The sequence below is a fragment of the Leiobunum rupestre genome, chromosome 1 (assembly GCF_980474605.1).
Source record: "Leiobunum rupestre chromosome 1, qqLeiRupe1.1.hap1, whole genome shotgun sequence".
NCBI classification, from domain to species: Eukaryota; Metazoa; Arthropoda; class Arachnida; order Opiliones; family Sclerosomatidae; genus Leiobunum; species Leiobunum rupestre.
Window position 1 is genome coordinate 83,387,625 of NC_143384.1, and position 27,201 is coordinate 83,414,825.

The 27,201-nt window shown below is 40.9% G+C and overlaps 40 non-coding genes across 40 annotated transcripts; all 40 read right to left on the minus strand.

Moving 5' to 3' along the window:
* Window positions 1–246: 246 nt before the first annotated feature.
* On the minus strand, window positions 247–318 carry TRNAG-UCC (transfer RNA glycine (anticodon UCC)). Its single transcript has one exon. It is a non-coding gene; the product is annotated as a tRNA-Gly (tRNA).
* A 116-nt stretch (window positions 319–434) lies between these two features.
* TRNAE-UUC (transfer RNA glutamic acid (anticodon UUC)) lies at window positions 435–506 on the minus strand. The gene has a single exon. It is a non-coding gene; the product is annotated as a tRNA-Glu (tRNA).
* Window positions 507–622: 116 nt separating this feature from the next.
* On the minus strand, window positions 623–694 carry TRNAE-UUC (transfer RNA glutamic acid (anticodon UUC)). Its single transcript has one exon. It is a non-coding gene; the product is annotated as a tRNA-Glu (tRNA).
* A 116-nt stretch (window positions 695–810) lies between these two features.
* Window positions 811–882, minus strand: TRNAE-UUC (transfer RNA glutamic acid (anticodon UUC)). Its single transcript has one exon. It is a non-coding gene; the product is annotated as a tRNA-Glu (tRNA).
* Window positions 883–998: 116 nt separating this feature from the next.
* On the minus strand, window positions 999–1,070 carry TRNAE-UUC (transfer RNA glutamic acid (anticodon UUC)). The gene has a single exon. It is a non-coding gene; the product is annotated as a tRNA-Glu (tRNA).
* A 117-nt stretch (window positions 1,071–1,187) lies between these two features.
* TRNAE-UUC (transfer RNA glutamic acid (anticodon UUC)) lies at window positions 1,188–1,259 on the minus strand. The gene has a single exon. It is a non-coding gene; the product is annotated as a tRNA-Glu (tRNA).
* A 116-nt stretch (window positions 1,260–1,375) lies between these two features.
* TRNAE-UUC (transfer RNA glutamic acid (anticodon UUC)) lies at window positions 1,376–1,447 on the minus strand. Its single transcript has one exon. It is a non-coding gene; the product is annotated as a tRNA-Glu (tRNA).
* A 116-nt stretch (window positions 1,448–1,563) lies between these two features.
* Window positions 1,564–1,635, minus strand: TRNAE-UUC (transfer RNA glutamic acid (anticodon UUC)). Its single transcript has one exon. It is a non-coding gene; the product is annotated as a tRNA-Glu (tRNA).
* Window positions 1,636–1,751: 116 nt separating this feature from the next.
* TRNAE-UUC (transfer RNA glutamic acid (anticodon UUC)) lies at window positions 1,752–1,823 on the minus strand. Its single transcript has one exon. It is a non-coding gene; the product is annotated as a tRNA-Glu (tRNA).
* A 116-nt stretch (window positions 1,824–1,939) lies between these two features.
* Window positions 1,940–2,011, minus strand: TRNAE-UUC (transfer RNA glutamic acid (anticodon UUC)). Its single transcript has one exon. It is a non-coding gene; the product is annotated as a tRNA-Glu (tRNA).
* A 116-nt stretch (window positions 2,012–2,127) lies between these two features.
* TRNAE-UUC (transfer RNA glutamic acid (anticodon UUC)) lies at window positions 2,128–2,199 on the minus strand. Its single transcript has one exon. It is a non-coding gene; the product is annotated as a tRNA-Glu (tRNA).
* Window positions 2,200–2,315: 116 nt separating this feature from the next.
* Window positions 2,316–2,387, minus strand: TRNAE-UUC (transfer RNA glutamic acid (anticodon UUC)). The gene has a single exon. It is a non-coding gene; the product is annotated as a tRNA-Glu (tRNA).
* A 116-nt stretch (window positions 2,388–2,503) lies between these two features.
* TRNAE-UUC (transfer RNA glutamic acid (anticodon UUC)) lies at window positions 2,504–2,575 on the minus strand. Its single transcript has one exon. It is a non-coding gene; the product is annotated as a tRNA-Glu (tRNA).
* A 304-nt stretch (window positions 2,576–2,879) lies between these two features.
* Window positions 2,880–2,951, minus strand: TRNAE-UUC (transfer RNA glutamic acid (anticodon UUC)). Its single transcript has one exon. It is a non-coding gene; the product is annotated as a tRNA-Glu (tRNA).
* A 116-nt stretch (window positions 2,952–3,067) lies between these two features.
* TRNAE-UUC (transfer RNA glutamic acid (anticodon UUC)) lies at window positions 3,068–3,139 on the minus strand. The gene has a single exon. It is a non-coding gene; the product is annotated as a tRNA-Glu (tRNA).
* A 116-nt stretch (window positions 3,140–3,255) lies between these two features.
* On the minus strand, window positions 3,256–3,327 carry TRNAE-UUC (transfer RNA glutamic acid (anticodon UUC)). Its single transcript has one exon. It is a non-coding gene; the product is annotated as a tRNA-Glu (tRNA).
* Window positions 3,328–3,633: 306 nt separating this feature from the next.
* TRNAE-UUC (transfer RNA glutamic acid (anticodon UUC)) lies at window positions 3,634–3,705 on the minus strand. Its single transcript has one exon. It is a non-coding gene; the product is annotated as a tRNA-Glu (tRNA).
* Window positions 3,706–3,821: 116 nt separating this feature from the next.
* Window positions 3,822–3,893, minus strand: TRNAV-UAC (transfer RNA valine (anticodon UAC)). The gene has a single exon. It is a non-coding gene; the product is annotated as a tRNA-Val (tRNA).
* A 303-nt stretch (window positions 3,894–4,196) lies between these two features.
* Window positions 4,197–4,268, minus strand: TRNAE-UUC (transfer RNA glutamic acid (anticodon UUC)). The gene has a single exon. It is a non-coding gene; the product is annotated as a tRNA-Glu (tRNA).
* Window positions 4,269–4,384: 116 nt separating this feature from the next.
* TRNAE-UUC (transfer RNA glutamic acid (anticodon UUC)) lies at window positions 4,385–4,456 on the minus strand. The gene has a single exon. It is a non-coding gene; the product is annotated as a tRNA-Glu (tRNA).
* Window positions 4,457–4,572: 116 nt separating this feature from the next.
* On the minus strand, window positions 4,573–4,644 carry TRNAE-UUC (transfer RNA glutamic acid (anticodon UUC)). Its single transcript has one exon. It is a non-coding gene; the product is annotated as a tRNA-Glu (tRNA).
* Window positions 4,645–4,950: 306 nt separating this feature from the next.
* On the minus strand, window positions 4,951–5,022 carry TRNAE-UUC (transfer RNA glutamic acid (anticodon UUC)). The gene has a single exon. It is a non-coding gene; the product is annotated as a tRNA-Glu (tRNA).
* Window positions 5,023–5,138: 116 nt separating this feature from the next.
* TRNAV-UAC (transfer RNA valine (anticodon UAC)) lies at window positions 5,139–5,210 on the minus strand. The gene has a single exon. It is a non-coding gene; the product is annotated as a tRNA-Val (tRNA).
* Window positions 5,211–5,702: 492 nt separating this feature from the next.
* On the minus strand, window positions 5,703–5,774 carry TRNAE-UUC (transfer RNA glutamic acid (anticodon UUC)). The gene has a single exon. It is a non-coding gene; the product is annotated as a tRNA-Glu (tRNA).
* A 492-nt stretch (window positions 5,775–6,266) lies between these two features.
* TRNAE-UUC (transfer RNA glutamic acid (anticodon UUC)) lies at window positions 6,267–6,338 on the minus strand. The gene has a single exon. It is a non-coding gene; the product is annotated as a tRNA-Glu (tRNA).
* A 317-nt stretch (window positions 6,339–6,655) lies between these two features.
* Window positions 6,656–6,727, minus strand: TRNAE-UUC (transfer RNA glutamic acid (anticodon UUC)). The gene has a single exon. It is a non-coding gene; the product is annotated as a tRNA-Glu (tRNA).
* Window positions 6,728–7,219: 492 nt separating this feature from the next.
* On the minus strand, window positions 7,220–7,291 carry TRNAE-UUC (transfer RNA glutamic acid (anticodon UUC)). The gene has a single exon. It is a non-coding gene; the product is annotated as a tRNA-Glu (tRNA).
* A 492-nt stretch (window positions 7,292–7,783) lies between these two features.
* TRNAE-UUC (transfer RNA glutamic acid (anticodon UUC)) lies at window positions 7,784–7,855 on the minus strand. The gene has a single exon. It is a non-coding gene; the product is annotated as a tRNA-Glu (tRNA).
* Window positions 7,856–7,970: 115 nt separating this feature from the next.
* Window positions 7,971–8,042, minus strand: TRNAE-UUC (transfer RNA glutamic acid (anticodon UUC)). Its single transcript has one exon. It is a non-coding gene; the product is annotated as a tRNA-Glu (tRNA).
* Window positions 8,043–8,157: 115 nt separating this feature from the next.
* Window positions 8,158–8,229, minus strand: TRNAE-UUC (transfer RNA glutamic acid (anticodon UUC)). Its single transcript has one exon. It is a non-coding gene; the product is annotated as a tRNA-Glu (tRNA).
* Window positions 8,230–8,344: 115 nt separating this feature from the next.
* TRNAE-UUC (transfer RNA glutamic acid (anticodon UUC)) lies at window positions 8,345–8,416 on the minus strand. Its single transcript has one exon. It is a non-coding gene; the product is annotated as a tRNA-Glu (tRNA).
* A 117-nt stretch (window positions 8,417–8,533) lies between these two features.
* On the minus strand, window positions 8,534–8,605 carry TRNAE-UUC (transfer RNA glutamic acid (anticodon UUC)). The gene has a single exon. It is a non-coding gene; the product is annotated as a tRNA-Glu (tRNA).
* Window positions 8,606–8,907: 302 nt separating this feature from the next.
* Window positions 8,908–8,979, minus strand: TRNAE-UUC (transfer RNA glutamic acid (anticodon UUC)). Its single transcript has one exon. It is a non-coding gene; the product is annotated as a tRNA-Glu (tRNA).
* Window positions 8,980–9,096: 117 nt separating this feature from the next.
* TRNAE-UUC (transfer RNA glutamic acid (anticodon UUC)) lies at window positions 9,097–9,168 on the minus strand. The gene has a single exon. It is a non-coding gene; the product is annotated as a tRNA-Glu (tRNA).
* Window positions 9,169–9,283: 115 nt separating this feature from the next.
* Window positions 9,284–9,355, minus strand: TRNAE-UUC (transfer RNA glutamic acid (anticodon UUC)). The gene has a single exon. It is a non-coding gene; the product is annotated as a tRNA-Glu (tRNA).
* A 115-nt stretch (window positions 9,356–9,470) lies between these two features.
* Window positions 9,471–9,542, minus strand: TRNAE-UUC (transfer RNA glutamic acid (anticodon UUC)). The gene has a single exon. It is a non-coding gene; the product is annotated as a tRNA-Glu (tRNA).
* A 115-nt stretch (window positions 9,543–9,657) lies between these two features.
* TRNAE-UUC (transfer RNA glutamic acid (anticodon UUC)) lies at window positions 9,658–9,729 on the minus strand. The gene has a single exon. It is a non-coding gene; the product is annotated as a tRNA-Glu (tRNA).
* A 115-nt stretch (window positions 9,730–9,844) lies between these two features.
* On the minus strand, window positions 9,845–9,916 carry TRNAE-UUC (transfer RNA glutamic acid (anticodon UUC)). The gene has a single exon. It is a non-coding gene; the product is annotated as a tRNA-Glu (tRNA).
* Window positions 9,917–10,031: 115 nt separating this feature from the next.
* TRNAE-UUC (transfer RNA glutamic acid (anticodon UUC)) lies at window positions 10,032–10,103 on the minus strand. The gene has a single exon. It is a non-coding gene; the product is annotated as a tRNA-Glu (tRNA).
* A 115-nt stretch (window positions 10,104–10,218) lies between these two features.
* TRNAE-UUC (transfer RNA glutamic acid (anticodon UUC)) lies at window positions 10,219–10,290 on the minus strand. The gene has a single exon. It is a non-coding gene; the product is annotated as a tRNA-Glu (tRNA).
* Window positions 10,291–27,201: the final 16,911 nt, after the last annotated feature.

The window sequence follows — 27,201 nt, forward strand, 5'->3', positions numbered from 1 at the left end:
TTTTTTTAAAAATGAGATAAGAAAAATTTAACCAATTGGTAATATATATAATGAGAAGCTACGATACCGGGAATCGAACCCGGGCCTTCTGGGTGAAAGCCAGATATCCTAGCCACTAGACCATATCGGACGAACCAAATCGCTACTCTATCGCAAATGCGCGCGTTCATAAGGCTTGAAAACACCGTTTTTTTAAAAAACGAGATAAATAAAAATTAACCAATTGGTAATATCCATAGTGAGCAGCTCCGATACCGGGAATCGAACCCGGGTCTTATGGGTGGAAGCCAGATATCCTAGCCACTAGACCATATCGGATGACCGAAATCGCTACTCTCTCGCAAATGCGCGCGTTCATAAGGCTTGAAAACACCGTTTTTTTAAAAAACGAGATAAATAAAAATTAACCAATTGGTAATATACATAGTGAGAAGCTCCGATACCGGGAATCAAACCCGGGCCTTCTGGGTGAAAGCCAGATATCCTAGCCACTAGACCATATCGGATGACCGAAATCGCTACTCTCTCGCAAATGCGCGCGTTCATAAGGCTTGAAAACACCGTTTTTTTAAAAAACGAGATAAATAAAAATTAACCAATTGGTAATATACATAGTGAGAAGCTCCGATACCGGGAATCAAACCCGGGCCTTCTGGGTGAAAGCCAGATATCCTAGCCACTAGACCATATCGGATGACCGAAATCGCTACTCTCTCGCAAATGCGCGCGTTAATAAGGCTTGAAAACACCGTTTTTTTAAAAAACGAGATAAATAAAAATTAACCAATTGGTAATATACATAGTGAGAAGCTCCGATACCGGGAATCAAACCCGGGCCTTCTGGGTGAAAGCCAGATATCCTAGCCACTAGACCATATCGGATGACCGAAATCGCTACTCTCTCGCAAATGCGCGCGTTCATAAGGCTTGAAAACACCGTTTTTTTAAAAAACGAGATAAATAAAAATTAACCAATTGGTAATATACATAGTGAGAAGCTCCGATACCGGGAATCAAACCCGGGCCTTCTGGGTGAAAGCCAGATATCCTAGCCACTAGACCATATCGGATGACCGAAATCGCTACTCTCTCGCAAATGCGCGCGTTCATAAGGCTTGAAAACACCGTTTTTTTTAAAAAACGAGATAAATAAAAATTAACCAATTGGTAATATACATAGTGAGAAGCTCCGATACCGGGAATCAAACCCGGGCCTTCTGGGTGAAAGCCAGATATCCTAGCCACTAGACCATATCGGATGACCGAAATCGCTACTCTCTCGCAAATGCGCGCGTTCATAAGGCTTGAAAACACCGTTTTTTTAAAAAACGAGATAAATAAAAATTAACCAATTGGTAATATACATAGTGAGAAGCTCCGATACCGGGAATCGAACCCGGGCCTTCTGGGTGAAAGCCAGATATCCTAGCCACTAGACCATATCGGATGAAGCAAATCGCTACTCTATCGCAAATGCGCGCGTTCATAAGGCTTGAAAACACCGTTTTTTTAAAAAACGAGATAAATAAAAATTAACCAATTGGTAATATACATAGTGAGAAGCTCCGATACCGGGAATCAAACCCGGGCCTTCTGGGTGAAAGCCAGATATCCTAGCCACTAGACCATATCGGATGACCGAAATCGCTACTCTATCGCAAATGCGCGCGTTCATAAGGCTTGAAAACACCGTTTTTTTAAAAAACGAGATAAATAAAAATTAACCAATTGGTAATATACATAGTGAGAAGCTCCGATACCGGGAATCAAACCCGGGCCTTCTGGGTGAAAGCCAGATATCCTAGCCACTAGACCATATCGGATGACCGAAATCGCTACTCTCTCGCAAATGCGCGCGTTCATAAGGCTTGAAAACACCGTTTTTTTAAAAAACGAGATAAATAAAAATTAACCAATTGGTAATATACATAGTGAGAAGCTCCGATACCGGGAATCGAACCCGGGCCTTCTGGGTGAAAGCCAGATATCCTAGCCACTAGACCATATCGGATGAAGCAAATCGCTACTCTATCGCAAATGCGCGCGTTCATAAGGCTTGAAAACACCGTTTTTTTAAAAAACGAGATAAATAAAAATTAACCAATTGGTAATATACATAGTGAGAAGCTCCGATACCGGGAATCAAACCCGGGCCTTCTGGGTGAAAGCCAGATATCCTAGCCACTAGACCATATCGGATGAAGCAAATCGCTACTCTATCGCAAATGCGCGCGTTCATAAGGCTTGAAAACACCGTTTTTTTAAAAAACGAGATAAATAAAAATTAACCAATTGGTAATATACATAGTGAGAAGCTCCGATACCGGGAATCAAACCCGGGCCTTCTGGGTGAAAGCCAGATATCCTAGCCACTAGACCATATCGGATGACCGAAATCGCTACTCTCTCGCAAATGCGCGCGTTCATAAGGCTTGAAAACACCGTTTTTTTAAAAAACGAGATAAATAAAAATTAACCAATTGGTAATATACATAGTGAGAAGCTCCGATACCGGGAATCGAACCCGGGCCTTCTGGGTGAAAGCCAGATATCCTAGCCACTAGACCATATCGGATGAAGCAAATCGCTACTCTATCGCAAATGCGCGCGTTCATAAGGCTTGAAAACACCGTTTTTTTAAAAAACGAGATAAATAAAAATTAACCAATTGGTAATATACATAGTGAGAAGCTCCGATACCGGGAATCAAACCCGGGCCTTCTGGGTGAAAGCCAGATATCCTAGCCACTAGATCATATCGGATGAGAGTAATCGCTACTCTCTCGCAAATGCGCGCGTTCATAAGGCTTGAAAACACCGTTTTTTTAAAAAACGAGATAAATAAAAATTAACCAATTGGTAATATACATAGTGAGAAGCTCCGATACCGGGAATCAAACCCGGGCCTTCTGGGTGAAAGCCAGATATCCTAGCCACTAGACCATATCGGATGACCGAAATCGCTACTCTCTCGCAAATGCGCGCGTTCATAAGGCTTGAAAACACCGTTTTTTTAAAAAACGAGATAAATAAAAATTAACCAATTGGTAATATACATAGTGAGAAGCTCCGATACCGGGAATCGAACCCGGGCCTTCTGGGTGAAAGCCAGATATCCTAGCCACTAGACCATATCGGATGAAGCAAATCGCTACTCTATCGCAAATGCGCGCGTTCATAAGGCTTGAAAACACCGTTTTTTTAAAAAACGAGATAAATAAAAATTAACCAATTTGTAATATACATAGTGAGAAGCTCCGATACCGGGAATCAAACCCGGGCCTTCTGGGTGAAAGCCAGATATCCTAGCCACTAGACCATATCGGATGACCGAAATCGCTACTCTCTCGCAAATGCGCGCGTTCATAAGGCTTGAAAACACCGTTTTTTTAAAAAACGAGATAAATAAAAATTAACCAATTGGTAATATCCATAGTGAGCAGCTCTGATACCGGGAATCGAACCCGGGCCTTATGGGTGAAAGCCAGATATCCTAGCCACTAGACCATATCGGATGACCGAAATCGCTACTCTATCGCAAATGCGCGCGTTCATAAGGCTTGAAAACACCGTTTTTTTTTAAAAAACGAGATAAATAAAAATTAACCAATTGGTAATATACATAGTGAGAAGCTCCGATACCGGGAATCGAACCCGGGACTTCTGGGTGAAAGCCAGATATCCTAGCCACTAGACCACATCGGATGAACCAAATCGCTACTCTCTCGCAAATGCGCGCGTTCATAAGGCTTGAAAACACCGTTTTTTTAATAAACGAGATAAATAAAAATTAACCAATTGGTAATATACATAGTGAGAAGCTCCGATACCGGGAATCGAACCCGGGCCTTCTGGGTGTAAGCCAGATATCCTAGCCACTAGACCAAATCGGATGAACCAAATCGCTACTCTCTCGCAAATGCGCGCGTTTATAAGACTTGAAAACACCGTTTTTTTAAAAATGAGATAAGAAAAATTTAACCAATTGGTAATATATATAATGAGAAGCTACGATACCGGGAATCGAACCCGGGCCTTCTGGGTGAAAGCCAGATATCCTAGCCACTAGACCATATCGGACGAACCAAATCGCTACTCTATCGCAAATGCGCGCGTTCATAAGGCTTGAAAACACCGTTTTTTTAAAAAACGAGATAAATAAAAATTAACCAATTGGTAATATACATAGTGAGAAGCTCCGATACCGGGAATCAAACCCGGGCCTTCTGGGTGAAAGCCAGATATCCTAGCCACTAGACCATATCGGATGACCGAAATCGCTACTCTCTCGCAAATGCGCGCGTTCATAAGGCTTGAAAACACCGTTTTTTTAAAAAACGAGATAAATAAAAATTAACCAATTGGTAATATACATAGTGAGAAGCTCCGATACCGGGAATCAAACCCGGGCCTTCTGGGTGAAAGCCAGATATCCTAGCCACTAGACCATATCGGATGACCGAAATCGCTACTCTCTCGCAAATGCGCGCGTTCATAAGGCTTGAAAACACCGTTTTTTTAAAAAACGAGATAAATAAAAATTAACCAATTGGTAATATACATAGTGAGAAGCTCCGATACCGGGAATCGAACCCGGGCCTTCTGGGTGAAAGCCAGATATCCTAGCCACTAGACCATATCGGATGACCGAAATCGCTACTCTCTCGCAAATGCGCGCGTTCATAAGGCTTGAAAACACCGTTTTTTTAAAAAACGAGATAAATAAAAATTAACCAATTGGTAATATCCATAGTGAGCAGCTCTGATACCGGGAATCGAACCCGGGCCTTATGGGTGAAAGCCAGATATCCTAGCCACTAGACCATATCGGATGACCGAAATCGCTACTCTATCGCAAATGCGCGCGTTCATAAGGCTTGAAAACACCGTTTTTTTTTAAAAAACGAGATAAATAAAAATTAACCAATTGGTAATATACATAGTGAGAAGCTCCGATACCGGGAATCGAACCCGGGACTTCTGGGTGAAAGCCAGATATCCTAGCCACTAGACCATATCGGATGAACCAAATCGCTACTCTCTCGCAAATGCGCGCGTTCATAAGGCTTGAAAACACCGTTTTTTTAATAAACGAGATAAATAAAAATTAACCAATTGGTAATATACATAGTGAGAAGCTCCGATACCGGGAATCGAACCCGGGCCTTCTGGGTGTAAGCCAGATATCCTAGCCACTAGACCAAATCGGATGAACCAAATCGCTACTCTCTCGCAAATGCGCGCGTTTATAAGACTTGAAAACACCGTTTTTTTAAAAATGAGATAAGAAAAATTTAACCAATTGGTAATATATATAATGAGAAGCTACGATACCGGGAATCGAACCCGGGCCTTCTGGGTGAAAGCCAGATATCCTAGCCACTAGACCATATCGGACGAACCAAATCGCTACTCTATCGCAAATGCGCGCGTTCATAAGGCTTGAAAACACCGTTTTTTTAAAAAACGAGATAAATAAAAATTTAACCAATTGGTAACATATATAGTGAGAAGCTCCGATACCGGGAACCGAACCCGGGCCTTCTGGGTGAAAGCCAGATATCCTAGCCACTAGACCATATCGGATGAACCAAATCGCTACTCTATCGCAAATGCGCGCGTTCATAAGGCTTGAAAACACCGTTTTTTTAAAAAACGAGATAAATAAAAATTAACCAATTGGTAATATACATAGTGAGAAGCTCCGATACCGGGAATCGAACCCGGGCCTTCTGGGTGAAAGCCAGATATCCTAGCCACTAGACCATATCGAACGAACCAAATCGCTACTCTATCGCAAATGCGCGCGTTCATAAGGCTTGAAAACACCGTTTTTTTAAAAATGAGATAAGAAAAATTTAACCAATTGGTAATATATATAATGAGAAGCTACGATACCGGGAATCGAACCCGGGCCTTCTGGGTGAAAGCCAGATATCCTAGCCACTAGACCATATCGGACGAACCAAATCGCTACTCTATCGCAAATGCGCGCGTTCATAAGGCTTGAAAACACCGTTTTTTTAAAAAACGAGATAAATAAAAATTTAACCAATTGGTAACATATATAGTGAGAAGCTCCGATACCGGGAACCGAACCCGGGCCTTCTGGGTGAAAGCCAGATATCCTAGCCACTAGACCATATCGGATGAACCAAATCGCTACTCTATCGCAAATGCGCGCGTTCATAAGGCTTGAAAACACCGTTTTTTTAAAAAACGAGATAAATAAAAATTAACCAATTGGTAATATACATAGTGAGAAGCTCCGATACCGGGAATCGAACCCGGGCCTTCTGGGTGAAAGCCAGATATCCTAGCCACTAGACCATATCGGACGAACCAAATCGCTACTCTATCGCTACTCTATCGCAAATGCGCGCGTTCATAAGGCTTGAAAACACCGTTTTTTTAAAAAACGAGATAAATAAAAATTTAACCAATTGGTAACTTATATAGTGAGAAGCTCCGATACCGGGAACCGAACCCGGGCCTTCTGGGTGAAAGCCAGATATCCTAGCCACTAGACCATATCGGATGAAGCAAATCGCTACTCTATCGCAAATGCGCGCGTTCATAAGGCTTGAAAACACCGTTTTTTTTAAAAAACGAGATAAATAAAAATTAACCAATTGGTAATATACATAGTGAGAAGCTCCGATACCGGGAATCGAACCCGGGCCTTCTGGGTGAAAGCCAGATATCCTAGCCACTAGACCATATCGGATGAACCAAATCGCTACTCTCTCGCAAATGCGCGCGTTCATAAGGCTTGAAAACACCGTTTTTTTAAAAAACGAGATAAATAAAAATTAACCAATTGGTAATATACATAGTGAGAAGCTCCGATACCGGGAATCGCACCCGGGACTTCTGGGTGAAAGCCAGATATCCTAGCCACTAGACCATATCGGATGATCCAAACCGCTACTCTATCGCAAATGCGCGCGTTCATAAGGCTTGAAAACACCGTTTTTTTAATAAACGAGATAAATAAAAATTAACCAATTGGTAATATACATAGTGAGAAGCTCCGATGCCGGGAACCGAACCCGGGCCTTCTGGGTGAAAGCCAGATATCCTAGCCACTAGACCATATCGGATGATCCAAACCGCTACTCTATCGCAAATGCGCGCGTTCATAAGGCTTGAAAACACCGTTTTTTTAAAAAACGAGATAAATAAAAATTAACCAATTGGTAATATACATAGTGAGAAGCTCCGATACCGGGAATCAAACCCGGGCCTTCTGGGTGAAAGCCAGATATCCTAGCCACTAGACCATATCGGATGACCGAAATCGCTACTCTCTCGCAAATGCGCGCGTTCATAAGGCTTGAAAACACCGTTTTTTTAAAAAACGAGATAAATAAAAATTAACCAATTGGTAATATACATAGTGAGAAGCTCCGATACCGGGAATCGCACCCGGGACTTCTGGGTGAAAGCCAGATATCCTAGCCACTAGACCATATCGGATGATCCAAACCGCTACTCTATAGCAAATGCGCGCGTTCATAAGGCTTGAAAACACCGTTTTTTTAATAAACGAGATAAATAAAAATTAACCAATTGGTAATATACATAGTGAGAAGCTCCGATGCCGGGAACCGAACCCGGGCCTTCTGGGTGAAAGCCAGATATCCTAGCCACTAGACCATATCGGATGATCCAAACCGCTACTCTATCGCAAATGCGCGCGTTCATAAGGCTTGAAAACACCGTTTTTTTAAAAAACGAGATAAATAAAAATTAACCAATTGGTAATATACATAGTGAGAAGCTCCGATACCGGGAATCAAACCCGGGCCTTCTGGGTGAAAGCCAGATATCCTAGCCACTAGACCATATCGGATGAACCTAATCGCTACTCTATCGCAAATGCGCGCGTTTATACGACTTGAAAACACCGTTTTTTTAAAAATTAGATAAGAAAAATTTAACCAATTGGTAATATATATAATGAGAAGCTCCGATACCGGGAATCGAACCCGGGCCTTCTGGGTGAAAGCCAGATATCCTAGCCACTAGACCATATCGGATGAACCGAATCGCTACTCTATCGCAAATGCGCGCGTTTATAAGACTTGAAAACACCGTTTTTTTAAAAATTAGATAAGAAAAATTTAACCAATTGGTAATATATATAATGAGAAGCTCCGATACCGGGAATCGAACCCGGGCCTTCTGGGTGAAAGCCAGATATCCTAGCCACTAGACCATATCGGATGAACCAAATCGCTACTCTATCGCAAATGCGCGCGTTTATAAGACTTGAAAACACCGTTTTTTTAAAAATTAGATAAGAAAAATTTAACCAATTGGTAATATATATAATGAGAAGCTCCGATACCGGGAATCGAACCCGGGCCTTCTGGGTGAAAGCCAGATATCCTAGCCACTAGACCATATCGGATGAACCAAATCGCTACTCTATCGCAAATGCGCGCGTTTATAAGACTTGAAAACACCGTTTTTTTAAAAATGAGATAAGAAAAATTTAACCAATTGGTAAAAAATATATAATGAGAAGCTCCAATACCGGGAATCGAACCCGGGCCTTCTGGGTGAAAGCCAGATATCCTAGCCACTAGACCATATCGGATGAACCAAATCTCTACTCTATCGCAAATGCGCGCGTTTATAAGACTTGAAAACACCGTTTTTTTAAAAATGAGATAAGAAAAATTTAACCAATTGGTAATATATATAAAGAGAAGCTCCGATACCGGGAATCGAACCCGGGCCTTCTGGGTAAAAGCCAGATATCCTAGCCACTAGACCATATCGGATGAACCAAATCGCTACTCTATCGCAAATGCGTGCGTTTATAAGACTTGAAAACACCGTTTTTTTAAAAATGAGATAAGAAAAATTTAACCAATTGGTAATATATATAATGAGAAGCTCCGATACCGGGAATCGAACCCGGGCCTTCTGGGTGAAAGCCAGATATCCTAGCCACTAGACCATATCGGATGAACCAAATCGCTACTCTATCGCAAATGCGCGCGTTTATAAGACTTGAAAACACCGTGTTTTTAAAAATTAGATAAGAAAAATTTAACCAATTGGTAAAAAACATATAATGAGAAGCTCCGATACCGGGAATCGAACCCGGGCCTTCTGGGTGAAAGCCAGATATCCTAGCCACTAGACCATATCGGACGAACCAAATCGCTACTCTATCGCAAATGCGCGCGTTCATAAGGCTTGAAAACACCGTTTTTTTAAAAACGAGATAAGGAAAATTTAACGATTTGGTAATATATTTAACGAGAAGCTCCGATACCGGGAATCGAACCCGGGCCTTCTGGGTGAAAGCCAGATATCCTAGCCACTAGACCATATCGGATGACCGAAATCGCTACTCTCTCGCAAATGCGCGCGTTCATAAGGCTTGAAAACACCGTTTTTTTAAAAACGAGATAAGGAAAATTTAACGATTTGGTAATATATTTAACGAGAAGCTCCGATACCGGGAATCGAACCCGGGCCTTCTGGGTGAAAGCCAGATATCCTAACCACTAAACCATATCGGATGACCGAAATCGCTACTCTCTCGCAAATGCGCGCGTTCATAAGGCTTGAAAACACCGTTTTTTTAAAAACGAGATAAGGAAAATTTAACGATTTGGTAATATATTTAACGAGAAGCTCCGATACCGGGAATCGAACCCGGGCCTTCTGGGTGAAAGCCAGATATCCTAGCCACTAGACCATATCGGATGACCGAAATCGCTACTCTCTCGCAAATGCGCGCGTTCATAAGGCTTGAAAACACCGTTTTTTTAAAAACGAGATAAGGAAAATTTAACGATTTGGTAATATATTTAACGAGAAGCTCCGATACCGGGAATCGAACCCGGGCCTTCTGGGTGAAAGCCAGATATCCTAGCCACTAGACCATATCGGATGACCGAAATCGCTACTCTCTCGCAAATGCGCGCGTTCATAAGGCTTGAAAACACCGTTTTTTTAAAAACGAGATAAGGAAAATTTAACGATTTGGTAATATATTTAACGAGAAGCTCCGATACCGGGAATCGAACCCGGGCCTTCTGGGTGAAAGCCAGATATCCTAGCCACTAGACCATATCGGATGCACCAAATCGCTACTCTATGGCAAATGCGCGCGTTTATAAGGCTTGAAAACACCGTTGTTTTAAAAACGAGATAAGGGAAATTTAACCAATTGGAAATATATTTAATGAGAAGCTCCGATACCGGGAATCGAACCCGGGCCTTCTGGGTGAAAGCCAGATATCCTAGCCACTAGACCATATCGGATGAACGTAATCACTACTTCCTCGCAAATGTGCGCGTTTATAAAACTTGAAAACACCGTTTTTTTAAAAACGAGATAAGGAAAATTTAACGATTTGGTAATATATTTAACGAGAAGCTCCGATACCAGGAATCAAACCCGGGGTTTCTGATATCATTAAAAAATACATTGTTGATGTATATCACAAAATTTCGAAAGCAATTTTGACAAAACAAGAGCAACTATTATAAAAATACAGGAATGCTAATGTGCTGATATATATTAACCAAAAAAACAAACAAATACACTTTTGGAATGCGATATATATGAAAGCAATTAAAGCACAATATTGAAACCCCTTAAAACAGTCTGATTTGCGTTTAAAAAATATTGACACTGTTAAATTAGAATTTTTTAAATATTTTTGACAACATATTAGCAAATTAGATTTTTTTTACAATACCCAATTAAAATCAAAATGTAAGATATCTGGACATTTCTCTTTTTTGTTTCCAATAAATAAATAAATAAATATTAAAATATTCACCCTTGAGTTTTAAAATATTTTTAACAAAAGGTTACAAAATTCTTTTTCCTTATCTTTATAAATTGCTATGGTTTTACTTATTTCACTCCTAATTTTAGCGATAAATCGTTTTTTCACAATAAAGAGCGGGACATTATCATGGGTAATTGAAAAAGATCTACTATCGAGTATAAAATATGGATATTAAAAAGTGCAAAACTTTCCGCTCGAGAGGATTGATATTTAATGGGCAATTACCTTGAAAAACAAGAAATACATTTCGAACATATCCCGGGGTAGTGAACCAATGAACTTTTATTTTTAGTTTTTCAACGAACAACCACAACCACCAACTAATTTACTACGCGACAGTCTAATAGTAAATGCCCTAAATTTTCATCCGCACCCTTACAAAATGTACAGTCTGCAGAAGTCTGTGGATCAAAGGCATGTAAACGGGCATTTAGAAAATAAGCGCGATGGACAATTTTTAAATTAGTATCACGTTGTTCGGGACCCAACAATTTTCCTTTTAGCCAATTCCACCCTGGTTCGGGTAATGGACCCCCAAAATATTCCCGCCATTTGAGTTCAGCGGCCGATTCAAAAGCTTGCGCCAATCGTAAGATACCGATGATATAGTTCCTTTACCGAGGCGGATGCATAGTCGTAGATAGATCCATTCGGAGCATCAATCTTAATCTCGGGACTAGACAGCTGCGCATTCGAAATAGCGTGTACCCGGGCCAAAAAATTCTGGGGTAGCGCACTTTTAATGACCGAATAATCACGCAGGACTGCCGACGCGGGCACTTCAGAGTTAGAAATATCGCACAGTTCTAACATACTGACTTCCGGTAAAAAGTCTGGTATGACCTCGTAACAAAACTCGCGAAGACATAGTAGACCGTGAGACAGAAAAGGAAGGCGCTGTCGATACGATAAGTCGGGCAAGTTAAAGTGCCTACCGTAAAAAACCGGTTCGTGTAACAGATTCTCAGATAGCTGGAGTCGCATATTCTGGGAGTCAATAAACGTCCGCCACGCGATCCACATTTCTCGATAACGCGGAGAAAGCCGACTGAGCCACGACTGAGGTAACACGCAACGAAGAATGTTGATACCGGGACTTGCCGTTCCGTCAAATGGGTTTAAAAGGGCAATCACGAGATCTCGCTGAGCCGAAGGGCTTTCCGGAGAAAGAATAGTCTGCAACTCCCGGAAGCGGAAAGCGTAAGTCTTCCATTTTAGATCGACCAGTCCATAGCCACCCAGACGAGTAGGGCGCGTGAGAGTGGTATACGAAACTTGATGAGCCCGAGACCTCCATAGGAAGTCCAGCGCGACTTTGCGAAACTGAACGGCTATACTATCAGGAAACGGAACCGAGCGAAGAGTATGATACAAAAGCGACATGGCCAAAGTATTAATTAAGATAACCTTTCCGGTAACCGTCAAACGCCGCGCCTGCCAAACCCGTAAGACTTTCTTGAATTTTTCTAACCGTGAAGTCCAATTTAGATCAATCGTATCGGTATACGATGAACCAATATACACGCCGAGAACCTCGAGCGGTTCAGAAGAAATAGAAATTCCGGAAATGACCTCGGGGACATTAGCGCGTTCCGACCCAAGCCATAAGCCGCGACACTTGCTCAGATTTAATACCGCGCCCGATCCTTCCGAAAAGCGGTGATACTCAGCCACAACTTCTTCAACCGATTTCCGGTTCCGAACGACTACAGTGTTGTCGTCGACGTGGATGCGCAATAACGGGGCGGAATGAAGACCAGGCCAATTGACTCGGACAATCGCTCGACGACTCTCTAACGCGAAACACAAGGCTTCCGACGTCAGCACGTATAAAAGTGGGCTCAGCGGACACCCTTGACGAACCGAACGACCGAGTTGGAAAAAATCGGTTAAATAACCGTTTATCTTCAAGCACGACCGACTACCGATAAGAAAAGTTTGAATCCAGCCGCAAAAAGTGGGACCGAAACCGAAAGCGCGCAAGACAGCGAATAAATATGGCTAAGAAACACAATCAAACGCTTTGGCTAAATCCAACTTCAAAAGAATTCCGCTAGTGTTCACGCGATTGAGATACTCAATCGTGTCCAATAAAAGCGCGGGGGTACTAAATGACCCGCGACCTTTGATGGCTCCCGTTTGACGATCAGAAATTATCGTTGGTAAGACCGCTGACATAAGTATATGTATTTGTACCCCGCTGCTCCGCCTTAAGCACTACAGCGGCCACCTTAAACAACCAGCCCTGGACAAAAGTGCGCTTTGCGAAACAACGTTCGGCCAGTGAGACAGCCATTTTGACCGCCTCACATATAGCAAACAAACGCCCTCATCACGGCCCAACAAAAGGCGACACCATGGGCTGCCCGAGACCCACCCTCGCACAGCTGAGGACTAGAGTGACTTCCTCTTCCACTGCAAACTACCCTCCTTAGTAGGTCACAGAATGACGAGTGTGGAACACCCATGAGGTTCCAGTGACCCAGCGCCCCGATCACATGACCTTGAGAGCCGGGTATGGAGCCCCCCAGAGGCTCCAGTGACCCCATCACACCACTAGATAGGGACAGTGGGAAACTAGACCGCTGACATCAGATTGTTGTATTTATATACCCCGTGCACCGCCTAAGCATTACAGGGGTTACTCATCATCTGTCCCGGCCGAGCCGTCGACCTGTATACAAAGATAGGAAATGCTTCCTAAATCACATACACACAACGGTATACACCCGTATACCTGCATCTCCTACTCACGACTCACTCGTGAGTTCGTCAAAATTCACAACGATATAACGCATTACGCGTTCAAGATCGTTGATCGTTTCGTTATCCAGATTGTGGAGTCCATTCTCGCGGATTGGTCTCCTTAACAAATGGACATCAGATTGTTGTATTTATATACCCCGTGCACCGCCAAAGCATTACAGGGGTTACTCATCATCTGTCCCGGCCGAGCCGCCGACCTGTATACAAAGATAGGAAATGCTTCCTAAATCACATACACACAACGGTATACACCCGTATACCTGCATCTCCTACTCACGACTCACTCGTGAGTTCGTCAAAATTCACAACGATATAACGCATTACGCGTTCAAGATCGTTGATCGTTTCGTTATCCAGATTGTGGAGTCCATTCTCGCGGATTGGTCTCCTTAACAAATGGTTCGTTCTAGGACAATTACGAACATAGTGCTCTGAGTCTGCTTCCAGAGCACCGCATATGCATTTGGGCGATGCAATATGACCCAAGTTGAACAGGTAGAGTGGGAACTTACCGTGTCCACTTAGGATTTGCGTCAAATAGTAATTCGTGTTGAAGCTACCATTGACCTTAGGAAAGTACCTCTTAGTTACCTTTCCCTTCTCACTCTCATCCCACGACTCCTGCCACCTTTGAGTCGTCACCTCATTGAGCCACCTTTTAATCACCAACTTAGTTGGCTTCATCTCCTTCTCCTCGGGAAGATCGGTTGCTGACTTTGCAAGAAAGTCAGCCCTTTCATTCCCTGCACACCCAGTGTGCGACTTTACCCAAGTAAAGTTGACTTGAGTCTCCATCCGTTTTAAAACCTTACGGATATCATGGCATAAACCATGATTGTTTTTATGATTGCTTAATGCGTTAATAGCAAAAAGACAATCTGTAAAAACCGTTGCACCAACACCAGGACGTTGACCATGCGTCCTTAACCAGCAAATACCCTCATGTATTGCTAACAGCTCAAGAGAAAACGCATCCACCTTACCATTAATGCGAGTGACCTCATTGTACACTTCCACACCATCTCTGTACACAGCAAATGCCACTCCGGCACCCCGACCGGACAACGAACCGTCAGTAAACACCTCTATCCCATTGCCATTGGGTAGTTGCTCTGTGATGTTTATACTGCTACTGACCGCTGGGTGGTCCTCCCATGGGTCGCCTGGGTAGAGGTAGTTACCACCACGTAACTCCACCCCACAGTGCTTACTGTCTTCTCTAAAAGAAAAGGACCTGAACACAGCAGCTTCCTGACTCACCACCAGGTCTAACGGTTGAATACCAGCAAGGATCCGCAGCGCATCGCTCGAGACAGTCCGGTAAGCACAAGTAATACGAAGGGCCGCAATTCTCTGAATTGAGCTCAACTTCCTCACCATCACACTATTTTGCGTGCTCTTCCACCAAGCACCGCAAGCGTAAGCCACTACTCTCACAATACACCCATTGTAGATAGTCCTTAACGCTTTATGGTCGAGGCCCCACTCAACCTTTGCAAAACAAGCAATGCTTTGCACCAGCTTCGTCACCCGGACACTTACTTCCTCGAGATGAGGAAGAAAGGAAAGCTTGCTGTCGATGGTGACACCGACAACTTTCAACTTGTCAACATTTGCAATGTTGACGGCTCCCATCTTATAGATTGGGAGCCTTTTCATTATGGATTTTGCGGCGAAGGTGGTCGGAATTTCTCTAACTTTTGTACATCAGATAAGGCTTACAAATATCGATATTTATTTATTCATATAAAGAAACGTTGATATTTTTCTTTATGAATAAAATTATCTGTAAGCAAATTTAACTTTCATACACTTATTCATTTAAATAATATTTATCTCTATATTAATAAAAAGTTGTTTGTTTCTCTTACATTTTCTATTTTTAAATAAAGAATTTTTCTTTGTTTGAAGGACGTAAACAATGTTTTACAATGTTTTAAGAATTGGTGAAATTCAACCGTTAAAAAAAATATTGTGCTTTTAGATGTTAAATAAATAGTAGAAATAGATCTTTGTTCATATACTCTGAAAACTACCGATAAAATAAAATTTGAACAAAATCTCACGTTTTTTAAACTAATCGATATCTACGTGTGTGTGTTAAAAAAATATATTTTATTTTGTTTATAATTAACCGTTTTCGAATGGTACTTCGAAATCGTGATGTAAATTTCGGCTTAGCGCGTACCTAACATAAAACCTGTTTAAATTTAAACGCAATCATGGCTGAAGGCCCACAAACCACTTCAAGTAAAATACCGCAGTCGCGAAGCGTTGTTTGGAATCATTACCGCCGCTCTGTTGAAACATCGGCGGATGGTATTTCTAAGCAGGTTGCAAGTTGCTTATATTGCCAGAAGTATGTAAAGATGGTATATGTTTATTTAAACTTCCACCACTCTTACGCGCCCACTTTCTTTTAACAGCACCTCCTATACCCAAGGTTCACGTGCAAATATAAGTACTGGAAACTTGTGGTACCATATTGAGAAGAAACATCCAGACAAACTATCATCGAATAGAGCGTCCGGTTCGGTGAGTCATGGTTAAATTGTTATAAGAGGTTACAGTGGCGGACTGGGTCCAATATTTTAGTTTAACAGGACATTAAGGGGCCCAGCCTTAACAACTATAACGCTATCACGTTTAGGAGGCCTACTTCATGAACGGTCCACGGGGCCCACCTGCCATCGGGCAGGTTCTTTGTATGGCGAGTCCGCCACTGAAAGGTTACTGCCTGAGGCTTATTGTCACTATTGTTCATAAGCTTACCAACCGGTGACAATTGTTTTAAATAAATGTAAATGTAAAACAATAAATTATAATTAGAAAATGTGCCACGTGTACGTTAGCATTATGCATTTGCAGGCGCGTAGGAACGTTGTGAATTAAGGGGGGTACAGCTAGTTATTTTAGTTAGGCGCCCCCCCTCACCATCCAGCTTTTAGCGCTCCTCTTAGCACAATTTGGATCCCTTTTTGAGCCCATTTGGCGCCCCTGTCCAGTTTCAAGGAGGGTACATTTTACGACTGTACCCCCCCCTGTTCCTACGCAACTGTGCCTTTGCAATGTATACTGTACAAAGGACGTCCTGATTAGAAATCGCTCCTACTTTCACTATGAATTTCTCGAAATTACCCATGATTAAACAACTTTAATAAATACCTTAAGAACTACACTACGCATAACTGACCGCGACAGAGAAACATAGACAGTGGTAGACTGGGTGTAATATTATTGGTTGCCGCTATCATGTTTAACGTTGCCCAGTTCATGAACGGTCCATGGGGCCCACCAGCCATTGGGCAGTTCACTCTAAGACCAGTCCGCCATTGACCATGAAGTGTTGTAACTGTATATTTAAGGGTACCGGTAATATTTATGATTCCATACTTTAATTCATGTTTTACCGGAATCAGTAATTTTTCTGACCTACGCTTTAAAACTGAAAAACGAACTGTTCTGATTAAACTATATTTAGTAAATTTGGAAGAGTTAAAAAGCCGAGAAAAATATTTTTATTGCTAATTTTAAAATAAAATGTCTTATGGCTTATGCTAGATAAATTCGAAGTACATTGATGATGCCCGAATGAAGATGTATAAGTGGATAGTATCTTGTGATAAACCATTCGCTATCGCTGAGGACCAAACTTTCCAGGCGTTTTTGCGCTCTGTTAATCCTCACTGCACAATTATAGCCGACCATCTTATACAAAGTGCTAAAACTATCAAGACAGAACTTCTAAAATTGTATAGAGATGAAGAGCTTAAAGTATCCGATAGTTTTCAGGTAAGTTATTTCTACATTTTCTCTAACTATAGGTTTCAAGTCCTACTCAAACATTCATTGAAGTTCTAGTTAATTAGTTCCAAGTCCAGTTAGACCATTAAAACACATTCGAGTACAAAATTTTATCGAGTCTAGGTCGAGTCCTACAGAAAGACTCGTACATTTAGGTTCAAGCATAAGTAACATAATAAAATAAGTATGCCAGTGAACGATGTCGGTTAATGATAATCGGTTGCGGGGTGATTGCGTAATCAGAGTATTCTAAAGCGGAAATTCGTCGAAAAGGGTAAATTTACGGCAATATGTACGAACTTGGATCCAGGTGCGTGCCAACTTTTTACGAGAGTGGGGGCAAAAACAAGATGTCTAAGCCTAAATATAGAAAAAAAACCAACTGTTATATATATTACTATATATAGTCAGCTAAAAGTAGCGGGGGCAAGTCGCCTAAGCTGCCCCCGTGCTTGGCACGTGCCTGCTTGGATCGCAACAATCCAATTCGAACAGATCTATTTTCAAAAACCAGAATAAAGTTTAAAATGTGTTCCAACTCGCGGAGAGTTGTCAGTCCTTATTTTGTAATGATTTATATGGTCATTGCCGAGACGTACTATCATTAAAAAAATTATCAATGGGTGAATAGGGAGTGACATACTTATTGTAATTATGTTACTTATGGTTCATGTTAAATTCGAAACAATTTCTAAATTGCAGTATTTATTTCTATTTTGGTTTGGGAGACCCCTTAAATCTCAATTTAATTGTTTTATGTTTTATTTGGTTCTCTAAATACAACAGAATGTTTCAAGTCAGCTAGCATTAACTATGGATTGCTGGACATCACCTAATCGCATTCCATTTGTCGGAGTAACAGTGCATTGGATTAATGAAGTTTGGGTGATGAATAGTGTACTTCTGGGATTTGTTCATTTTCCAATACGGCATACGGGCCAAAATATATGCGAAAAAATATTAGCAATAATTAACGCCATGAAAACAAGAAAGGTAAAAATAAGGGCCGTGCAGAGGTGGGCAGGGGGGGTGAAATCCCTAGGGCTCGGCGAAAAAGGGCCCACAAGGGACTGAAAGGGGGGCTGCAGACGTAAGGGCACACTGAAAAACCTCGAGGGGGGTGCAAATCAGAGGCCTAGGAAAAACATTCAGGGCTGGGGAGGGGGGTTGCGAATTAGAGGCTTTCGAATACATTTTCTGGGCTCGACGGGTGGGTGCAAATCAAAGGACCCACCAGTATCTTTTTTCCCCGGGCCCCAATAAACCTCTGTACGGCCCTGGTAATATTGTACTGTTTAAAAAATCTAACTAAAATCATAAGTAATACAATAAACATAAGTATGACACCACGTTTTTGGTTAATGATGGTCTGTCTGAAGTTTCGAAAGAGGAAACGCTCCTTTTCATAATATATCCGTTGACAAAATAGCGGCCATTTTTCGATGGTTATTAATACGAGCAAAAACGCGTTGGTTTCAAATTTATAAATATTAGGCGAAGGTTTATAATAGTTATTTATATCTTCCAATTAAATAATTTTGATTATTTCCTCAAAGTAGGCGTTATTTACACTTTTGAAAGCATTTCCGTTTTCAATGGGCCTTGATTTGATTTCTTGGGCATCGTAACATGGAAGTTTTCAAAATCTAAGAAAATTCGCGGAAATTTGTTACGCCTTATTCGTGAAATTTAGTTGTCGTGAGGCGAATCGACGCTTGCGAATAAAATTTAATATAACCAAAGCTACGGCAAAAATTAAATTCGTCTCGTAACTATCGAAAAGTCGCTAAATGGGAACTAGGCTTTAGTCGTTACTCACGCGATGCTTTACGTTGCCATTGGTGAAACATACTATCATTAAGAATTGAATGATTGGGATTGTTATACTTATGCTAAAACTGATTAAATACTCTTCAAATAGTTTCATAACTGCGCTGTAACTGCTAAAGCTTATTTGCAGGTCTAAGGAAGTAGTATACTATGAGTAATTGAGTTTTAGTGTCTGGGTACATAATGAATCTAATCAACTAAACGAAAATTAGTTATACCCAACTTAGCTTAGTCAAACAGTCACTAAAATTTCAAAGGCATTGAGCTTCAAGTATTTCATATAATATTTCCATGCACATATTAGATTTTGGCGATAACCATGGACAATGCGTCAAACAACGACACATTCACCAAGGAACTTGCACAAAGAACTACCAGTTTAAAATTAAGATTTAACAAAGAAAATCGAATTCGATGTGCTGCACACGTTATTCATCTCTCGCTATGCGCTATTTTAGGAAATCTTAAATCAACACCTAACCACGATAACGAAGAGGATTATGGACCAGATGATGAAGAAATTAGTAATGTTGAAACCAACACGATTGGTGGAACTGTAGCAAAGGTAATTTTCTTTTGTACGTTTTTAGAGATGGAGCTATTTCAACGGTTATATTTTGACCACTTAATCATGAGTAAATCTATGCAGCTTTAGGCTTTGACAGAGGCATAGTGAGGGGGGGGGGCGGGGGGCATCCGCCAGGGGCGCCGTTGGTCAGGAGGCGCCTAAAGGGCGCCCAAAGTATTAGAACGAATATTGGACTTATTTTAAAGTTACTGTTAGGGCAGGAGAGGGCGCAAATTTTAGAGTTTTGCCCTGGGCGCCAAATAACCTCACTATGCCACTGGGCTTGGCGCAGCCTCATGAGTAAGTGGTCAAACTATGATTTTTGAAATGCATGTAGCTCTCTGATAGGTACGAATTGAGGCAACGACGTAAAATTTACTTAGTTTATTGGAGGCCAACCTAGCTGCAGCCCTAGAACTTTGTTATCACTTACCATAATGGTAGGAAGCGGTAATTTATTCATTGAACATTCGCGTTTTTACTAAATATATTCAATGTGAATCTGAATACCAAAAAGCGCTAGTCCTGGACACCTAAAGCTTGGTTTCCACCAACGCGCGTAAGAGCTCGTCATAATGTTAATTTTTTGTCGCGCGTAAAAACGTTTACATGTTTCAAAGTTGAGTGTCGCTTTTTGACGCGCACTGGTGGAAACCAAGCTTAAGATTTAATGCGAATAGAACCTCAGGTGTTTGGTGTGGAAGACCAACACTTGCAAGTTAACGTTGACCGCTTCCTTCTATGGCTTTATATTTCTTTTTGGCGCTAGTGAGCCAATTCTTTGCTTGAATTATGATAGGTCTTACATAAAGAACGCCTTGAGGAAGTTGAGGCTATATTCCTTTTAAGTTCTTAATTCGAACTTCATTGTTCTAGCTTCGCTACCAGATACACTAAGTGACTTTAAGTTGTTGTCTCTAGTTGTAGACCAACCCAGGTGGAGCCAAATGTAGAAAACTTTGAAACTAATTTTTACGGGACGTTCACTATTTGGCTTCATCACAATTTAACTAGGTTAAACATGTTTCAGATTCGAGCCGTAGTCTTAAAAATTAGAGTTTCTAACCTAAAAGAAGAAATGTTCCGTGAACTAAACCTTAGTAATGGTTTGGGCGATGTTAAAGTAGTACTCGACGTCAAAACCCGCTGGAATTCGACGTATTCAATGCTAGAAAGAGCACTACGTTTGAAAACTGTAATTCAGTAATTTTTTGGCTTATTGATTGTCATTGAAAATTTTGTTTAAAGTTTTTTCTATTTAAGTCTTTTCAGACAATTATAAGAACTGATCTCGATTTTCAAAGTTTCCATATCACCGAAGCAGAATGGGAAAACATTGAAAGTTTTGTAAACGTCTTAAAAGTGCGAAAAATCTTTTTTTTTAATTCGGAAATAGTTAATTAAAACGTTTTTGATTAAAAGAATTTCAGCATAGCCACTAAAAGAATTTCTGCTGCAAATAATCCTACCATTTCTCTTGTATTACCAACATATCAATGGCTATTAACAACAATTGCTAAAGCGATTGAAGAAAGTGATGGACCTCTTAAAGAAGCCTACAATTTAGGTCAAAGGAAACTTTTACATTACGAAGAAATTTCAAATACCGCTGCGACGTGCATAGCCGTTGGTGAGATGAAGTTTATATATAAGTAACATAATAACAAAAGTATGACAATTAACGAGATTAACAACGGAACTGATTTTTATCGTTATTTCGCAATCAAGAGGTTTTATTAGCACAGGGCCCTCTAGTGTCTCAAACACAATTTTTCGCCTAAAGCCTAGTTTTCACTTGGCGTAAAATCACCGGCAGGACGGAAAAACTCGGCGGTACAATTTTCGGCGTATTGCTTTCCGTTAGCGACAGACATAAGCCGAAATATCTGGTTTCCGATATATCGGCGGAATATTAGGCTTAACTGATAAATTTAAAAAAGGGTTTTTCTCGGCGGTACGAGCCCAAATATGTTTTTTGTTTTGGCACACGTGATTCGGACGCGGGCTGCAAACATAGGCAAAGTTCCTGACAACTTCAGGATGTGTTTTTTGATATTAGGCTTAAATTCTTCACGCAAATTAGTCACCAATTATGGTAAGTTGCAAGGCCAAGTTGCAGCTTCATAAGAGTATCAGTGTCGAAAAAAGGTTCAGTTAGAAAATTAAGATTAAAGCAATAGTCATACTTACTGTAGTTATGTATCTTATGGTTTTGAATAAATAGGTTATAAACAAAGAACTCATCGGATTACTTCGTCTCTATTTCCATTAGCTTTAGATCCAACCTTGAAACTTGATTTCTTTAAAGAGCATTACAGCAAAGCTAAATTTAAACTAGTGAAGTATACCGTACTTAACACATACAACGAGTTCTACGATACTAGAGACGAGGCTACAGCTGAATTGGAAACCAAGGGTGGAGATGATTTTTACGCAACATATCCGAAACGAGCAAAGAAATATGTGAAAGGAGCAGAAATATTAAAATATTTAAAGGACGATCTACTTCCTCCACAAACCAATATCCTTGAATGGTGGCAGGTACTTTAGATACTAATGACAAATATGGAAAGCAGACCTTACGAGGGGGTCGTGTGGCTTAGGGGCCCTTTCGCTTCAATTTACCAGCGGGAAGGGATGATTTGTTTAAATTTTTCAAAAGTTAACGGTTACCAGCGGCCTTCACCAACATGCCAAGGGAGGGGGACAGTGTGTCGTTACGCCACTGATGGAATGTATACAGGGTGTTCCAAAACCAATAAAGCCAATTTACGTCGTAGCATCCTAAAATTTTCTGAGTAAATAGCAAAAATATAAATCTTATTGCTAAAAAATATTAACACTTTTAAATGCACACATTGGCGTTCAATAATTATGATCGAATTTCGCAACTCTTACTACGAGAACACGCAAAACAAACTTGATGGTCGTGAATTAATTTCCTATATTAATCAAATTTACCAATTAAACACATTTATATTGGGTCTTTTAATCCAGATCATTTAAGGATTTTACGTTGTAGCTTTAGCGGTAATACGGTGGATCCTTTTGGATCAACCGTTCCTAATTATTATTTTTATTTTTAGCAAAATGAAATGAACTACCCCACCGTAAGCACAATGGCAAAGGACTACTTATGCATCCAGGGATCGTCAGTTTCCTCAGAGAGATGTTTCTCTGAAGGAGCAAATTTGATTGGTACGAAACGTGGCTCAATGAAGCCAGAAACCATATCGGCTATGATGTGTCTTAAATTGTGGTGGGCTTAAAAATGTAAAAGCATAAGAAGAAATATGGAAATTAAAATACTAAATTCAAATCATGTTAGCAGTTGTTCTCTTTATTCATTAAACTACTACAGTTTGAGGATGTATTACCGTAGGACGGATTCGATTTGAACAATTGTTGAACCTTTTGTATTGTTCATGATATCCGCAATTGTATTTTACTTTTGTCCAAAGGTTGAACTCAAACCCTAAACCCTTGACCCAATAATGGGAAAGTTGTATATGACGAACAAAAGTTTAAAGTGTTAATAAAATTCGTCTGCTATAACTAATACGTTATTATTTATGGGGTGGACCTATTTATTTGGGTGGCAAATATCATAAATTAGCTAATCAATCATAAGTTTCACTTTATACTCTTGGAAAGTTTCCTCTCATGGATACAGATGTCGCCACTAATAGTTTTCCGTTGCCGTGACGTTGTGAAAAGTTTTAAGAAGACGTCACTAGTACCTTGGTTATTGGTATCTGTATATGGTTAATATTTCGATTAAGACGGTCTAGTGATCTAAGAAAAACTATATCAATGAAGGAATCCCATCTGCGTCGGTGCCAGCTTCAACAAGCCTAGCCGTTTTCACACCTACGTGACTCAGTAGAGCAGAAGTCGACGTTAAATTAAAAACCACCTGCTGATTAGGATATAAGGAAACCCTGATTTCATCAACTATTTGAGGGCGCTGTTGTAGTTTAAATCAATTTTGAATGACGATTTTGGTATTGATGTTTAATTAGCCAAATTTAGGTTACCATAGATTCTTCTAGCGGCCAACGCGATAAGTTCGCTAAACTACTGGATTTCAGTCTGCTAATTCGTCTAATCACAGATTAGCCTCTACTCTAGACTGTGAGTACTCAGTACACGAATTAGCAGACGTAAATCCAGTAGCTTAGCAAACTTCTCGCGTTGGCCGCTAGAAGGATCTATGGTAACCTAATTGGCTTGTTCATATATTTTTTAAATCAGAAAATAAGTCGAAATAAGTTACAATGTTGTAGCGATTATACTAAATATCCTGAACTATCAATTTATCGTTTTGTCAAACTGCTATTGGTCAACTGTAACTGTACAAAATTTAAAATAAAGACGTTTTGTAAAGCAGCAAAATATTTATTTTGAAGAGCGTATTCATGCGTGAGTTCCAGCGAAAAACGAAAGGTGCTAAATATTTGAGAAAGCGAGACGCTTCTCCAAAATATTTAATAGGGACACTTCTCCTATTTACTTCTGCTATCACCTATCAACTCAGCTCAACAATCATATTACCTAAGCTAAAAAACATTAGTCACTAGGGGGCAGGGAAGTAGCGAGGGTTTGTTGTGCCCGGGCAAAACTATTTTTTGCAATAAAAATACCTAAAAATGCGCCCCCTAATTTACGGCCGTGTGCCCCCTAATGACTGGTGGTTCGTAAAAAAAAGTTGGTCAAACATATGAGTGGTGCCCGGGGCATGGAACACCTGGTCCTTTGTCCCCCTCTTGCTAGGGGGTTCCGTTTGGGACCCCTTCAGTCTGGGGCTCCCTGCTATCGCCGACCAGCCGACCTAGCCAGTCAGGACATGAAAGATTTCAAATGTCCGTTTCAATGTCTTTAGAAAATCGTACATTTTTTAAAAGGTTTATTGCGGAGGTTAACGGTAATAAGACGACGTTTTATATCGTTTGGTTGTTATTTCAGTTGATACCGAAATTTTACAATTTGATCTTTTTAAACCGTTTCAAAACGTTTCCAAAATCTTTCGAGTGAACGCGGCTTAACTGTAGGGAGCTGATGGTTAGCTCGCGTGGCATGTAGGGCTTTCCACCACTCTCCTACGCAATATAACCCAGCCACTGGTTAAAAGGTCTTACAAGTCACAAGATGACTTAGGCCCGTAGTGGTGCCTTGGGTATTAGCCTAGCTGAGGGTGTTTTTGGTTTGTCTACTCACAGTAGCGGCCCTAGCACGTTTTTCCGGTTGTGCGAGACCTCATTGTGGCGCCCCCAATAGGCAATCGCTAGTACTAGCCGGTCTCCGTCTTGCGGTCCCGATCTATTGTGGCATTTTCGGCAGCGCTGTCTACTCAGAACGATTTAGAACCAGTGGCGTAAACAAAGGGGAGGTCCCGTGTCAAACCCACCCCTTGGGCCTACCTTTGACTGTGATAAATTACCACCCCCTCCTTGACTCCTTATTAACATTCAAATATTTTCCCCCTCCTTGGCTAATTTTTGGCTACGCCACTGTTTGGAACCGTATAGAAAACATATTTAAATCGTTTCGAAACGATTCCCAGCTGCATGCGTGAACGTAGTGATATCCACAAATATTATGGAAATTAATAATTTCGGGTTATTGGCTTAAGTTCTACATCCTAGATATTGAAAAAATTTTAAATTGTTAATTCTTCAAAGAAAAAAGCTTAGTTATAAATTCGTGATTCTAAGAAATACTGTTGAATTGTTGATTTAAACAATGTTTATCTGAAATATGTTTCCGTATTTTAAAAACAAATGTTATAAACAAAATGCAAAACTTCCAAAAAACAATGTTTAAAAAAAAGTAGTTTTATCCGAATTAATAATGTTCAAATATAGAACCACAGTCATCGTGTTTTGAAGATAGTTGATATAACTCTTAGTCTATTATCTTGATCAACGCACTTTATTCATTTGCATAAATCTATCCTGTTAATAATTATTGCTATATTTGGCAATATTTTTAGATAATGGCTATCCAATTCCGAGCTCTACAAGGTGATAGCCGCCGACTTTTTAATGGAAAAACTCAGCTTATAGACTTGGCTCCACTTAGTCAATTTATCCACGATCACCTTACCCGTGGTTTCGAGAGCATGCCTGGACGTGCCCCAAAATAATGACTGCAAGTCATCCGCGAAGGCTTGGATTAGAGAATCCTCTGGATACTCAATCCTCAGTGCACTATCCATAACCACATTGAATAGCAAAGGTCCACTGCATGAACCCTGAGGGCAGCCGCGGGTCAGTACTCTCCGTACACAGGTACTACCTGCCCTCACCACTGCAACTCTATCCTTCAGATAGTTAACATATGTCTCATATATGTTCTTCGGACACTTAAAGTTCCTTAAACCGTGTAGGATTCCTGGAATCCACACATTGTCAAAAGCACCCTCGATATCTAGAGATATCAGACTGGTGTGACAATTATTTGCTTTGTTATCCCTGATTTGGTTCACCATATTGGTTAGACAGTGAGTCGTGGATCGACTATGTCTAAACCCTTATTGCTTATCGCTAAGCAATTTGTTGCTGTGGAGAAAGTAATACAACCTTCTTGACAACAGCTTATCAAGCACCTTCCCTACCACCGGAAGAAGCGAGATTGGCCTGTAGGCCTTAGCGTCCTGCCTGTCTCTGCCTTCTTTATAGAGAAAACTAACTTAGCAACCTTCCAAAGTTTTGGGAAGTATCCCATACTGAGGCACGTGTTGAAAAGCCTGACAAACAACGCTGGGCAAGCTAAGAAAAATATCTTGAAAAGCTCGATGGTGATACCATCCTCACCAGGAGCCTTGCCCTTCTTAAAAGAGTTGATAGTCTCCAAGACCTCATCACTCGTAAATGGCTCATCATTCTGACTCATGAAGTCTTCGTGCAATGACTCCCTTATTGTCGTATGAACCTCCTCATCATCATCCAAGGAGTCCTCTTTAAAAAGAGTATCCATCAGAGTAGACCACGTCTCCTCAATACCTGAGGTCAAAGAACCATTCGGTTTCTTGATGCAATTTAATGCATTCTTACACTTGACCTTCTTTGTGGCCAACTTATAGGGTAGGGAGAAAGGATCCTCCCTTGAAACCCTTGTGCAGAAATCCTGCCAGGACTTAAGCTTCGAGTCTGCTATAAGTGCTTTATAGCTTTTTGACTCACGACGGTACTCGACCTTTAGCGCCTCCCGGGCTGCATGGTCCCTGGTTCTTTGGAACCTCCTTCTGAGCGTTCGTAACTCCTTCCTCTTCTCACTGAGTTCGCTCGTCCACCAGGGAGTGGACTTGTGCCCCTTATTCTTACGCAACCTTGAACATTCTTTCGAACGCTCAATAATGAGATTATTAATCTCCACCGCGCATGCCTCGACCTCAGCCTCATTGTT